The 12,340-nt window shown below is 44.7% G+C and overlaps 1 protein-coding gene across 1 annotated transcript in view; it reads left to right on the plus strand.

Annotated features, from left to right (window-relative positions):
- The first annotated feature begins 1,026 nt into the window (after positions 1–1,026).
- The window catches only part of LOC115143360 (extracellular sulfatase Sulf-2-like), a 75,024-nt gene continuing 63,710 nt past the window's right edge, over positions 1,027–12,340 (plus strand). The window contains exon 1 of the mRNA XM_029683687.2: positions 1,027–1,226. The gene's annotated coding sequence lies outside the window, so the exon portion shown is untranslated. The remainder of the gene's footprint in view (positions 1,227–12,340) is intronic.

The raw sequence follows: 12,340 nt of genomic DNA on the forward strand, positions 1-12,340 counted from the left end.
TTTTTGTGAATTTTTACAATATAGCCAATTTGGACTTTGCCGTTAGTGATTGCTCAGTTCTGCCTCCAGGACAAGACTAATGACAATAAATGTCAACCTGCTATACAAACAAGAAAATGAAAGCATTGGCTACATTACGATGGAGATACTGTATTTAGGGATGTGTATGGGAAATTGTGCTCTGTTTTACTCTGACAGTGTGTTTGTGCTTATTTGTGGAAGTGTGTGCATGTGTGTGTGTGTGTATGCATTCATGTGTGTATGGTGTGTGGGTGTGGTGTTGGGTGGGTGTGCATGCGTTTGTACTTGAATGCATATTCCTCTCTTCAGGTTGTTGGTGCTGTTCCTCTAAACGGGCATGGCCATGCCAGCGAGCCTATTGGAGGTGCCAGGCTAATAAATATAGTGTGTATGCCAAACTCTCCCTCTCCCTCTCCTCTCCTCTCCCGCCCTCCAGCATTAAGATTGATCCCTGGTTCCCTCCCCTTCCTTTCTCTCTCTCTTCTCCCTGGCCCTGCCTTTATGAGTGTGTGAATAGGTAAAGCGCAGAGGCTCCAACAGATGGCTAGATCTGCCCTGATTCACTCACACACACCACAGCCACATGAATGAGAGTCGAGCGAGAGAAAGAGAGAGAAAGAGACAGGGAGAAAATTAGGGTGAAATTGACAAGTAGAAAGAGATATGAAGAAAAGAGTGGGAGAAAAAGAGAAGGGGATAGAGAAAGAGGGGGAGACCGTGAGGACCACGAGGAGAAAGAGAGATGGAGAAACAGAGGGAGTTTCAGTGTGTTGGAGAAAAAGAGAGCTAGAGCATTTCAGGAGTGTGTGTGAGTGAATGTTAAAGAGTGCAAGATAATTATGTGATAGAGAGGGAAAGGGAGACAGAGACGCTGTGAAAAGGGGAGTGAGGAAAAAATGAATTGCAGATTGAGGGACCTTCTCTCCTTCTCCCTCCCTCTTTTATCTATCTCATCTGAAACCACGCCTCCCTCCTTTCACTTGTGTGTGCATCTATAACAGTAGGCTTTCAACGTCGGGCTATGTGGGGGTTAGACTCTCAGACTGCCAGCAGAGCGGACACTAGGGCACAGGACAGGAGTGTGTCCAGGACTGGTCAGAGCAGGTGTGTGTGTGAACCGACGGACAGAGCTTTGTGTGTATCCTACGTGTGTCGCCTCACTCGCTCCAACCAGGGACATTGCTGCTGAGGAACACAGCTGGGAGGTATAGTACTGTAGCTTTGCTCTACTTTACACTTCACTGCTCTTCTCTATTGGACTCGCCTCCATGAGGTTTACTGTCACCACCACCATCATCATCATCATCTCCTCTGCTTATTGGAGGAGGACGGAATACTCACAAGCAGGTGGCACTGAACTCCTTCACAAAGTATCTGACTTTGCATTGGGCTGTTGTGGAATTTGAGCCAGGAGAGATTGACATGCATATTATTATTGTTAGATCTCTGTGTACATTTAATGGCCAGCCGTGCTGCCCTGTTCTGGGCCAATTGCAATTTTCCTAAGCCCCTCTTTGTGGCACCTGACCACACAACGGGACAGTAGTCCAGGTGCAAAAGAACTAGGGCCTGTAAAGAAATTATGAACAGAATTATGAACAGACCTCTCCCCATCTTAGCTCCTGTTGTATCAATATGTTTTGGCCTTGACAGTTAACAATTCAAGGGTCTCCTCAACTTGCTCAATTTCCACGTTATTCATTACATGATTTAGTTGAGGTTTAGGGTTTAGTGAAATATTTGTTCCAAATACAATGTTTTTAGTATTAGAAATATAAGGACTAACTTGTTTCTTGCCACCCATTCTGAAACTGACTGCAGCTCTTTGTTAAGTGTTGCAGTGATTTCACTTGCTGTGGTAGCTGACATGTGTAGTGTTGATCCATCAGCATACATAAACACACTGGCTTTACTCAGAGCCAGTGGCAGGTCATTAGTAAAGATTTTTAAAAGTAATAAACCTAGACAGCTGCCCTGGGGAATTCTTGACTACCTGGATTATGTTGGAGAGGAGTCCATTTAATAACATCCTCTGTGGTCTGTTAGACAGGTAACTCTTGATCAACAATATAGCTGTGGATGTAAAGCCATAACACATCCAGTACCAGTCAAAAGTTTGGACACACCTACTCATTCCAAGGGTTTTCTTTATTGTACTATTTTCTACATTGTAGAATAATAGTGAAGACATCAAAACTATGAAATAACACATATGGAATCATGTAGAAACCAATACAGTGTTAAACAAATCAAAATATGTTTTAAATTTGAGATTCATCAAAGTTTATTTTTTATTTTATTTCTTATTTTACCTTTATTTAACCAGGTAGGCAAGTTGAGAACAAGTTCTCATTTACAATTGCGACCTGGCCAAGATAAAGCAAAGCAGTTCGACAGATACAACGACACAGTTACACATGGAGTAAAACAAACATACAGTCAATAATACAGTATAAACAAGTCTATATACAATGTGAGCAAATGAGGTGAGAAGGGAGGTAAAGGCAAAAAAGGCCATGGTGGCAAAGTAAATACAATATAGCAAGTAAAACACTGGAATGGTAGTTTTGCAATGGAAGAATGTGCAAAGTAGAAATAAAAATAATGGGGTGCAAAGGAGCAAAATAAATAAATTAATTAAATACAGTTGGGAAAGAGGTAGTTGTTTGGGCTAAATTATAGGTGGGCTATGTACAGGTGCAGTAATCTGTGAGCTGCTCTGACAGTTGGTGCTTAAAGCTAGTGAGGGAGATAAGTGTTTCCAGTTTCAGAGATTTTTGTAGTTCGTTCCAGTCATTGGCAGCAGAGAACTGGAAGGAGAGGCGGCCAAAGAAAGAATTGGTTTTGGGGGTGACTAGAGAGATATACCTGCTGGAGCATGTGCTACAGGTGGGAGATGCTATAGTGACCAGCGAGCTGAGATAAGGGGGGACTTTACCTAGCAGGGTCTTGTAGATGACATGGAGCCAGTGGGTTTGGCGACGAGTATGAAGCGAGGGCCAGCCAACGAGAGCGTACAGGTCGCAATGGTGGGTAGTATATGGGGCTTTGGTGACAAAACGGATTGCACTGTGATAGACTGCATCCAATTTGTTGAGTAGGGTATTGGAGGCTATTTTGTAAATGACATCGCCAAAGTCGAGGATTGGTAGAATGGTCAGTTTTACAAGGGTATGTTTGGCAGCATGAGTGAAGGATGTTTTGTTGCGAAATAGGAAGCCAATTCTAGATGTAACTTTGGATTGGAGATGTTTGATATGGGTCTGGAAGGAGAGTTTACAGTCTAACCAGACACCTAAGTATTTGTAGTTGTCCACGTATTCTAAGTCAGAGCCGTCCAGAGTAGTGATGTTGGACAGGCGGGTAGGTGCAGGTAGCGATCGGTTGAAGAGCATGCATTTAGTTTTACTTGTATTTAAGAGCAATTGGAGGCCACGGAAGGAGAGTTGTATGGCATTGAAGCTTGCCTGGAGGGTTGTTAACACAGTGTCCAAAGAAGGGCCGGAAGTATACATAATGGTGTCGTCTGCGTAGAGGTGGATCAGAGACTCACCAGCTGCAAGAGCGACCTCATTGATGTATACAGAGAAGAGAGTCGGTCCAAGAATTGAACCCTGTGGCACCCCCATACAAACTGCCAGAGGTCCGGACAGCAGACCCTCCGATTTGACACACTGAACTCTATCAGAGAAGTAGTTGGTGAACCAGGCGAGGCAATCATTTGAGAAACCAAGGCTGCCGAGTCTGCCGATGAGGATGTGGTGATTGACAGAGTCGAAAGCCTTGGCCAGATCAATGAATACGGCTGCACAGTAATGTTTCTTATCGATGGCGGTTAAGATATCATTTAGGACCTTGAGTGTGGCTGAGGTGCACCCATGACCAGCTCTGAAACCAGATTGCATAGCAGAGAAGGTATGGTGAGATTCGAAATGGTCGGTAATCTGTTTGTTGACTTGGTTTTCGAAGACCTTAGAAAGGCATGGTAAGATAGATATAGGTCTGTAGCAGTTTGGGTCAAGAGTGTCCCCCCCTTTGAAGAGGGGGATGACCGCAGCTGCTTCCCAATCTTTGGGAATCTCAGACGACACGAAAGAGAGGTTGAACAGGCTAGTAATAGGGGTGGTAACAATTTCGGCAGATCATTTTAGAAAGAAAGGGTCCAGATTGTCTAGCCCGGCTGATTTGTAGGGGTCCAGATTTTGCAGCTCTTTCAGAACATCAGCTGAATGGATTTGGGAGAAGGAGAAATGGGGAAGGCTTGGGCGAGTTGCTGTTGGGGGTGCAGTGCTGTTGACCGGGGTAGGAGTAGCCAGGTGGAAAGCATGGCCAGCCGTAGAAAAATGCTTATTGAAATTCTCAATTATGGTGGATTTATCAGTGGTGACAGTGTTTCCTATCTTCAGTACAGTGGGCAGCTGGGAGGAGGTGTTCTTATTCTCCATGGACTTTACAGTGTCCCAGAACCTTTTTGAGTTAGTGTTGCAGGAAGCAAATTTCTGCTTGAAAAAGCTAGCCTTGGCTTTTCTAACTGCCTGTGTATAATGGTTTCTAGCTTCCCTGAACAGCTGCATATCACGGGGGCTGTTCGATGCTAATGCAGAACACCATAGGATGTTTTTGTGTTGGTTAAGGGCAGTCAGGTCTGGGGAGAACCAAGGGCTATATCTGTTCCTGGTTCTAAATTTCTTGAATGGGGCATGTTTATTTAAGATGGTTAGGAAGGCATTTGTTTTTAAATATCCAGGCATCTTCTACTGACGGGATGAGATCAATATCCTTCCAGGATACCCCGGCCAGGTCGATTAGAAAGGCCTGCTCCCTGAAGTGTTTCAGTGATGAGTGGAGGTCGTTTGACCGCTGACCCATTACGGATGCAGGCAATGAGGCAGTGATCGCTGAGATCTTGGTTGAAGACAGCAGAGGTGTATTTAGAGGGGAAGTTGGTTAGGATGATATCTATGAGGGTGCCCGTGTTTAAGGCTTTGGGGAGGTACCTGGTAGGTTCATTGATAATTTGTGTGAGATTGAGGGCATCAAGTTTAGATTGTAGGATGGCTGGGGTGTTAAGCATGTTCCAGTTTAGGTCGCCTAGCAGCACGAGCTCTGAAGATAGATGGGGGGCAATCAGTTCACATATGGTGTCCAGAGCACAGCTGGGGGCAGAGGGTGGTCTATAGCAGGTGGCAACGGTGAGAGACTTGTTTTTAGAGAGGTGGATTTTTAAAAGTAGAAGTTCAAATTGTTTGGGTACAGACCTGAATAGTAGGACAGAACTCTGCATGCTATCTTTGCAGTAGATTGCAACACCGCCCCCTTTGGCAGTTCTATCTTGTCTGAAAATGTTGTAGTTTGGAATTAAAATGTCTGAATTTTTGGTGGTCTTCCTAAGCCAGGATTCAGACACAGCTAGAACATCCGGGTTGGCAGAGTGTGCTAAAGCAGTGAATAGAACATACTTAGGGATGAGGCTTCTAATGTTAACATGCATGAAACCAAGGCTATTACGGTTACAGAAGTCGTCAAAAGAGAGCGCCTGGGGAATAGGAGTGGAGCTAGGCACTGCAGGGCCTGGATTCACCTCTACATCGCCAGAGGAACATAGGAGGAGTAGAATAAGGGTGCGGCTAAAAGCAATAAGAATTGGTCGTCTAGAACGTCTGGAACAGAGAGTAAAAGGAGGTTTCTGGGGGCGATAAAATAGCATCAAGGTATAATGTCTCTAGAAACATCATTGAAACCAGGAGATGTCATTGCATGTGTGGGTGGTGGAACTAATAGGTTGGATAAGGTATAGTGAGCAGGTAGCAACCCTTTGCTTTGATGACAGCTTTGCACACTCTTGGCATTCTCCCAACCAGCTGCATGTGGTAGTTACCTGGAATGCATTTCAATTAACAGGTGTGCCTTGTTAAAAGTTCATTTGTGGAATTTCTGTCCTTCTTAATGCGTTTGAGTTGTGGGTTTGAGTTAGAGTTAGGGGTGGTATACAGAAGATAGCCCTATTTGGTAAAAGACAAAGTCAATATTATTGCAAGAACAACTCAAACAAAGAGAAACGACAGTCCATGATTACTTTAAGACATGAAGGTCAGTTAATACGGAAAATGTCAAGAACTTTGAAAGCTTCTTCAAGTGCAGTCGCTAAAACTATCAAGCGCTATTATGAAACTGGCTCTTTTGAGGACCGCCACAGGAAAGGACCGCCACCCAGAGTTACCTCTGCTGCAGAGGATAAGTTCATTAGAGTTACCAGCCTCAGAAATTACAGCCCAAATAAATGCTTCACAGAGTTCAAGTAACAGAAATCTCAACATCAACTGTTCAGAGGAGACTGTGTGAATCAGGCCTCCATGGGCGAATTTCTGCAAAGAAACCACTACTAAAGGACACCATTAAGAAGAAGAGACTTGCTTAGGCCAAGAAACATGAGCAATGGACAAGTGGAAATCTGTCCTTTGGTCTGATGAGACCAAATTTGAGATTTTGAGTTCCAACCACCGTGTCTTGGTGAGACGCAGAGTAGGTGAACGGATTTATTGTTCCCACCGTGAAGCATGGAGGAGGAGGTGTGATTGTGTGGGGGTGCTTTGCTGGTGACACTGTAGGTGATTTATTTAGAATTCACACTTAATCAGCATGGCTACCACAGCATTCTGCAGCGATACGCCATCCCATCTGGTTTGCACTTAGTGGGACTATCATTTGTTTTTCAACAGAACAATGACCCAACACACCTCCAGTCTGTGTAAGGGCTATTTGAACAAGAAGGAGAGTGATGGAGTGCTGGATCAGATTAACTGTTCTCCACAATCACCCAGCCTCAACCCAATTCAGATGGTTTGCGATGAGTTGGACTGCAGAGTGAAGGATAAGCAGCCAACAAGTGCTCAGCATATGTGGGAACTCTTTCAAGCTGGTTGAGAGAATGCCAAGAGTGTGCAAAGCTGTCATCAAGGCAAAGGGTGGCTTCTTTGAAGAATCTCAAATATGAAATATATTTTAATTTGATGAACACTTTTTTGGTTACTACATGATTCCATGTGTTATTTCATCATTTTGATGTCTTCACTATTAAAACAATGTAGAAAAAGGTTAAAAAATTAAGAAAAACTTGAACTTGAATGAGGTGTTTCCAAACTTTTGACTGGTACTGTACGTTTTTCCAGCAGCAGATTATTATCGATAATGTCAAAAGCTGCACTTAAGTCTAACAAAACAGCTCTCACAATCGTTGTATTATAAATATCTCTCAGCCAATCATCAGTAATTTGTGTAAGTGCCTTACACATTGAATGCCCTTCCCTATAAGCGTGTTGAAAATCTGTTGTTACAGTGAAATTGCATTGTATATGGTCAAACACATTTTTTTATCCAAAAGTTTACTAAGGGTTGGTAACAGGCTTATTGGTCAGCTGTTTGAGCCAGTAATGAGTGCTTTGCTATTCTTGGGTAGCGGAATGACTTTGCTTCCCTCCAGGCCTGAGGACACACACTTTCCTGTACACTTAGATTGAAGAGATGGCAAATAGGAGTGGCAATATCGTCCGCTATCATCCTCAGTAATTTTCCATCCAAATGTTCAGATTCAGGTGGCTGGTCATTGTTGATAGACACCAATAATTGTTTCACCTCTACCACACTCACTTTACAGAATTCAAAATGACAACGTTTGTCTTTCATAATTTGGTCAGTTATGCATGGATGTGTTGGTTCAGAATTTGTTGTTGGCACGTCATGCTGTTGGCATGCCTAAGTTTGCTAATCTTGCAAATGAAAAAAATAATTAAAGTCGTTTTGTGATGCCATCTGATTCAATGAATAATGGAGCTGAGTTTTGCCTTTTGCCCAAAATGTAATTTAACGTGCTCCAAAGCTTTTTTTTATCATCATTCTTTAAATAATGTATCTTTGTTTCACAGTACAGTTTCTTCTTTTTGTTATTAAGTTGAGTAACATGATTTCTCAATTTGCAGAACATTTGACAATCGGCTGTGCAGCCAGACTTATTTTCCATTCATCCCTCTCAACTACACAATTTTTAAATTCCTCATCAATCCATGGGGATTTAACAGTTTTTACAGTCATTCTCTTAATAGTGCTTGCTTATTGGTAACTGGAATAAGCAATTTCATAAATGTGTCAAGTGCAGTGTCTGGTTGCTCCTCATTACACATCACAGACCAGCAAATATTATTTACATCTTCTACATAAGAATCATTGGCACAAACCCATCGTTTCTGGATCAGACAGGACTGGCAAAAAGTCCTCTTCACTGACGAGTCGTGGTTTTGTCTCACCAGGGGTGATGGTTGGATTCGAGTTTATCGTAGGAATGAGGAATTTAAGGAATGAGCGTTACACCGAGGCCTGTACTCTGGAGCAGGATCGATTTGGAGGCAATCTCAACTCTGTGTGTTACAGGGATATCCTCGTCCCTCATGTGGTACCCTTCCTGCAGGATCATTCTGACATGACCCTCCAGCATGACAATGCCACCAGCCATACTGCTCATTCAATGCGTGATTTCCTACAAGACAGGAATGTCAGTGTTCTGCCATGGCCAGCGAAGAGCCCGGATCTCAATCCCACTGAGCACGTCTGGGCCCTGTTGGATCGGAGGGTGAGGGCTAGGGCCATTCCCCCCAGAAATGTCTGTGAACTTGCAGGTGCCTTGGTGGAGGTGTGGGGTAACATCTCACAGCAAAAAATCTGGTGCAGTCCATGAGGAGGAGATGCACTGCAGTACTTAATGCAGCTGGTGGCCACACCAGATACTGACTGTTAATTTTATTTTGACCCCCCCTTTGTTCAGGGAGATATTATTCCATTTCTGTTAGTCACATGTCTGTGGAACTTGTTGAGTTTATGTCTCAGTTGTTGAATCTTGTTATGTTCATACAAATATTTACACATGTTAAGTTAAATAAATGCAGTTGACAGTGAGAGGACGTTTATTTTTTGCTGAGTTTATATTAGGCCCAGTGTAACGAATCTCGTCTGAGGAAGAGTAAGAAGGATCGGACCAATATGCAGCGTGGTAAATGTCCGTCATAATTTATTGACTGAACGCACAAAACAAAATAAGAAAGTGAAATGGAAGAAACGAAACAGTTCTGTAAGGTGACATACACTAAACAGAAAACAACCACCCACAATCAAGAGTGGGAAAACAGGCTACCTAAGTATGGTTCTCAATCAGAGACAACGATTGACAGCTGCCTCTGATTGGGAACCATACCAGGCCAAACACATAGAAATACCAAACATGGAACAAAAACATTGAATGCCCACCCCAACTCACGCCCTGACTAACCTAAAATAGAAACATACAAAAGGAACTAAGGTTAGGACGTGACAGTACCCCCCCCCCCAAAAGGTGCAGACTCCAGCCGCAAAACCTAACCCCATAGGGGAGGGTCTGGGTGGGCACCTGTCCTCGGTGGCGGCTCTGGCGCGGGACGTGGACCCCACTCCACCATAGTCTTGGCCCACTTAAGTGGCACCTTTGGAGCCGACCTCGGACTCGGGACCCTTACAGCGGGCTGCGAATAGACGGGAGATTCCGGCAACGCCGGACAGGCGGGAGGCTCCGGCGGCGCCGGCGTGAAGGGCAACTCCAGCAGCGCCAGAGTGAAGGGCGACTCCTGCAGTGCCGGGGTGAAGGGCGACTCCGGCAGTGCCGAAGTGAAGGGCAATTCCGGCGGTGCCGGAGTGAAGGGCACCTCTGGCAGCTCCTGACTGACGGGTGGATCTGGCAGCGCTGGACAGGAGGGAGACTCTGGCAGCGCTGGACAGGAGGGAGACTCTGGCAGCACAGGACAGGAGGGAGACCCTGCAAGCGCTGGACAGGAGGGAGCACCTGGAGGGAGGAGACGGAGAGACAGCCTGGTGCGTGGGGTTGCCACAGGAGGCCTGGTGCGTGGAGGAGGCACTGGATGGACCAGACCGTGGAGGCGCACTGGAGGTCTCGAGCACCGAGCCTGCACAACCCGGCAGGTGCGGCTGGGTGGAACAGACCGCACTGGGCTGTGCTGGCGAACCGGGGACACCGTGCATAGGGCTGGTGCCATATACCCCGGGCCGAGGAGACGCACTGGAGACCAAATGTGCTGAGCCGGCCTCATTTCTCCTGGCTCGATGCCCACTCTAGCCCGGCCGATATGAGGCGCTGCGATGTAGTGCACCGGGCTATGCCTGCGCACTGGGGACACCATGCGCTTCACGGCATAACACGGTGCCTGCCCGGTCCACCTCTCGCCACGGTAAGCACGGGGAGTTGGCTCAGGTCTCCTACCTGACTTAGCCACACTCCCCGTGTGCCCCTCCCCAAGAAAGGTTTGGGGCTGCCTCTCATCCCTGTTGCGCTGCCGTGCTAACTCCTCATAATGCCGCTGCTCGGCTTTGGCTGCCTCCAGCTCTTCCCGGGGGCGGCGATATTCCCCAGCCTGTGCCCAGGGTCCCCTACCGTCCAAAATCTCCTCCCATGTCCAGGAGTACAGAACGCTCTGCTCCTGGTTACCACGCTGCTTGGTCCGGTTGTGTTGGGTGGTTCTGTAACGAATCTCCTCTTCGTCTGAGGAAGAGTAAGAAGGATCGGACCAATATGCAGCGTGGTAAGTGTCTGTCATAATTTATTAGAAACATACAAAAGGAACTAAGGTCAGGACGTGACACCCAGCCTTTGGAACTTTGGTTTTCCTACATATGGCTACTATATTATGATTACTACATCTGATGGATTTGTATACTGCTTTATAGCAGATTTCTGCAGCATTAGTAAATATGTGATCAATACATGGTATGTTGACTGATAACCTGAACCAGGTTGTAGGCCCTAGTTACAGTTTGAAGCTTTTTCTTGAGTGGGCAGCTTGATAAAAGCCAGTCAGTATTTAAGGTCACCCAGAAAATATACTTCTCTGTTGATATCACATATATTATTGTCCAAATACTTACAATTAGCATTCTGTAGCAGCTTCCCACAAGAATGTGCTTTAGGTGAGGCAGATAAAACTGTAGCCATATTACTTCAGCGTTTGACATGATATCCTCACTAAGCTTCACAGGAATATGACTCTGGACATATATGTAAACACCACCATTGGTATTCCTGTCTCTTCTGAAGATGTTGAAACCATGTATTGCTAGCACTGTATCATCAAAGTTATTAATTATCTCAGTGAGTTTCAGAGATAATGAATATATATGAATGTTATCTGTTACTAGAATGTTATCGATTTCATGAACCTTATTTCTTAGACTACATATGTTAATGTGGTCTATTTTTAGAAATTTTCTGGTGTGCTTTATTGCTTTAATGGGAGGCTTATGAGAGGTAGACATGACAGTGATATTTACGTTTGAGCTGATGTGCATGGTGAGCTTCACACAGTGGATATCCTACTACGGAAAACCACCTCAGTGCTAACAGCATTACTCCGATTCATAGGCGCATGATTAATGTATACAACAGCTGTAGGATTGACAGACGCATTCAGAGGAGTTAGAGGGACATAAATTAGGTTACTTACATTATGACTGCCAACGCCCCTGGGACAATGTACATTTGCAGCAGCACTACGACAACTCAGCGACACGATGGTAGGGATTATCTGATCAGGGCTTGGGTCACTGATAAATCATTGTCTCAGCACAGCCCATTAGGCATGTAGCTTTATAATACGCATTATTACAGTAAGTCACTGTATCATGTTAGTGGGCGACTTGAGATGCCAATACTGTGCCTATTAACACAGGAGTTTGGTTCTTTTATAAATAGGGCACTGATTTTTACAGATTATTCCGGAAGTTTACGATTTCCCCCTAGGTTTATCAAGAAAGGAGTTAAGAGATTCTTCCATCTTGTAGAGCATTTTTCTGCTCACACTGACTCCACTCATATGTGTTCTTGATGTGGTTTCTGTTCTTTTGGGTTACCGTATTGGTTAGGTCCTCTCTTTGATATTTCACATTCTTTTGGTTTTCCTGTTGGTCTTCGCATTGTCATAATATATGAGAAAATACTGTATTATTTAATCTTGTGTTTATATCAGGTGTATACAGTATACCGCCATTGTTAAAGAACATGGAAATATGTTCTTTGTTGAATGTACATGCACAACAATTGTTCTTTCAAAAATAGATACACTACAGAGAAGAAACAGTTCTCTTGTCATGTCCCAGGCAGTAGGCTGGACTAGTTTAGATGTTCACATCAGTGTTTTGTCTGTGTCTTTATGGGTCAAAAGGATCAGGCGGTAGTGAGTGCTCTCTGAGTGCTGAGATAGAGAGTAGAACTGAGGCTGAAATATTAATG

Source organism: Oncorhynchus nerka, linkage group LG15 (genome assembly GCF_034236695.1).
Source record: "Oncorhynchus nerka isolate Pitt River linkage group LG15, Oner_Uvic_2.0, whole genome shotgun sequence".
Taxonomy (NCBI): Eukaryota; Metazoa; Chordata; class Actinopteri; order Salmoniformes; family Salmonidae; genus Oncorhynchus; species Oncorhynchus nerka.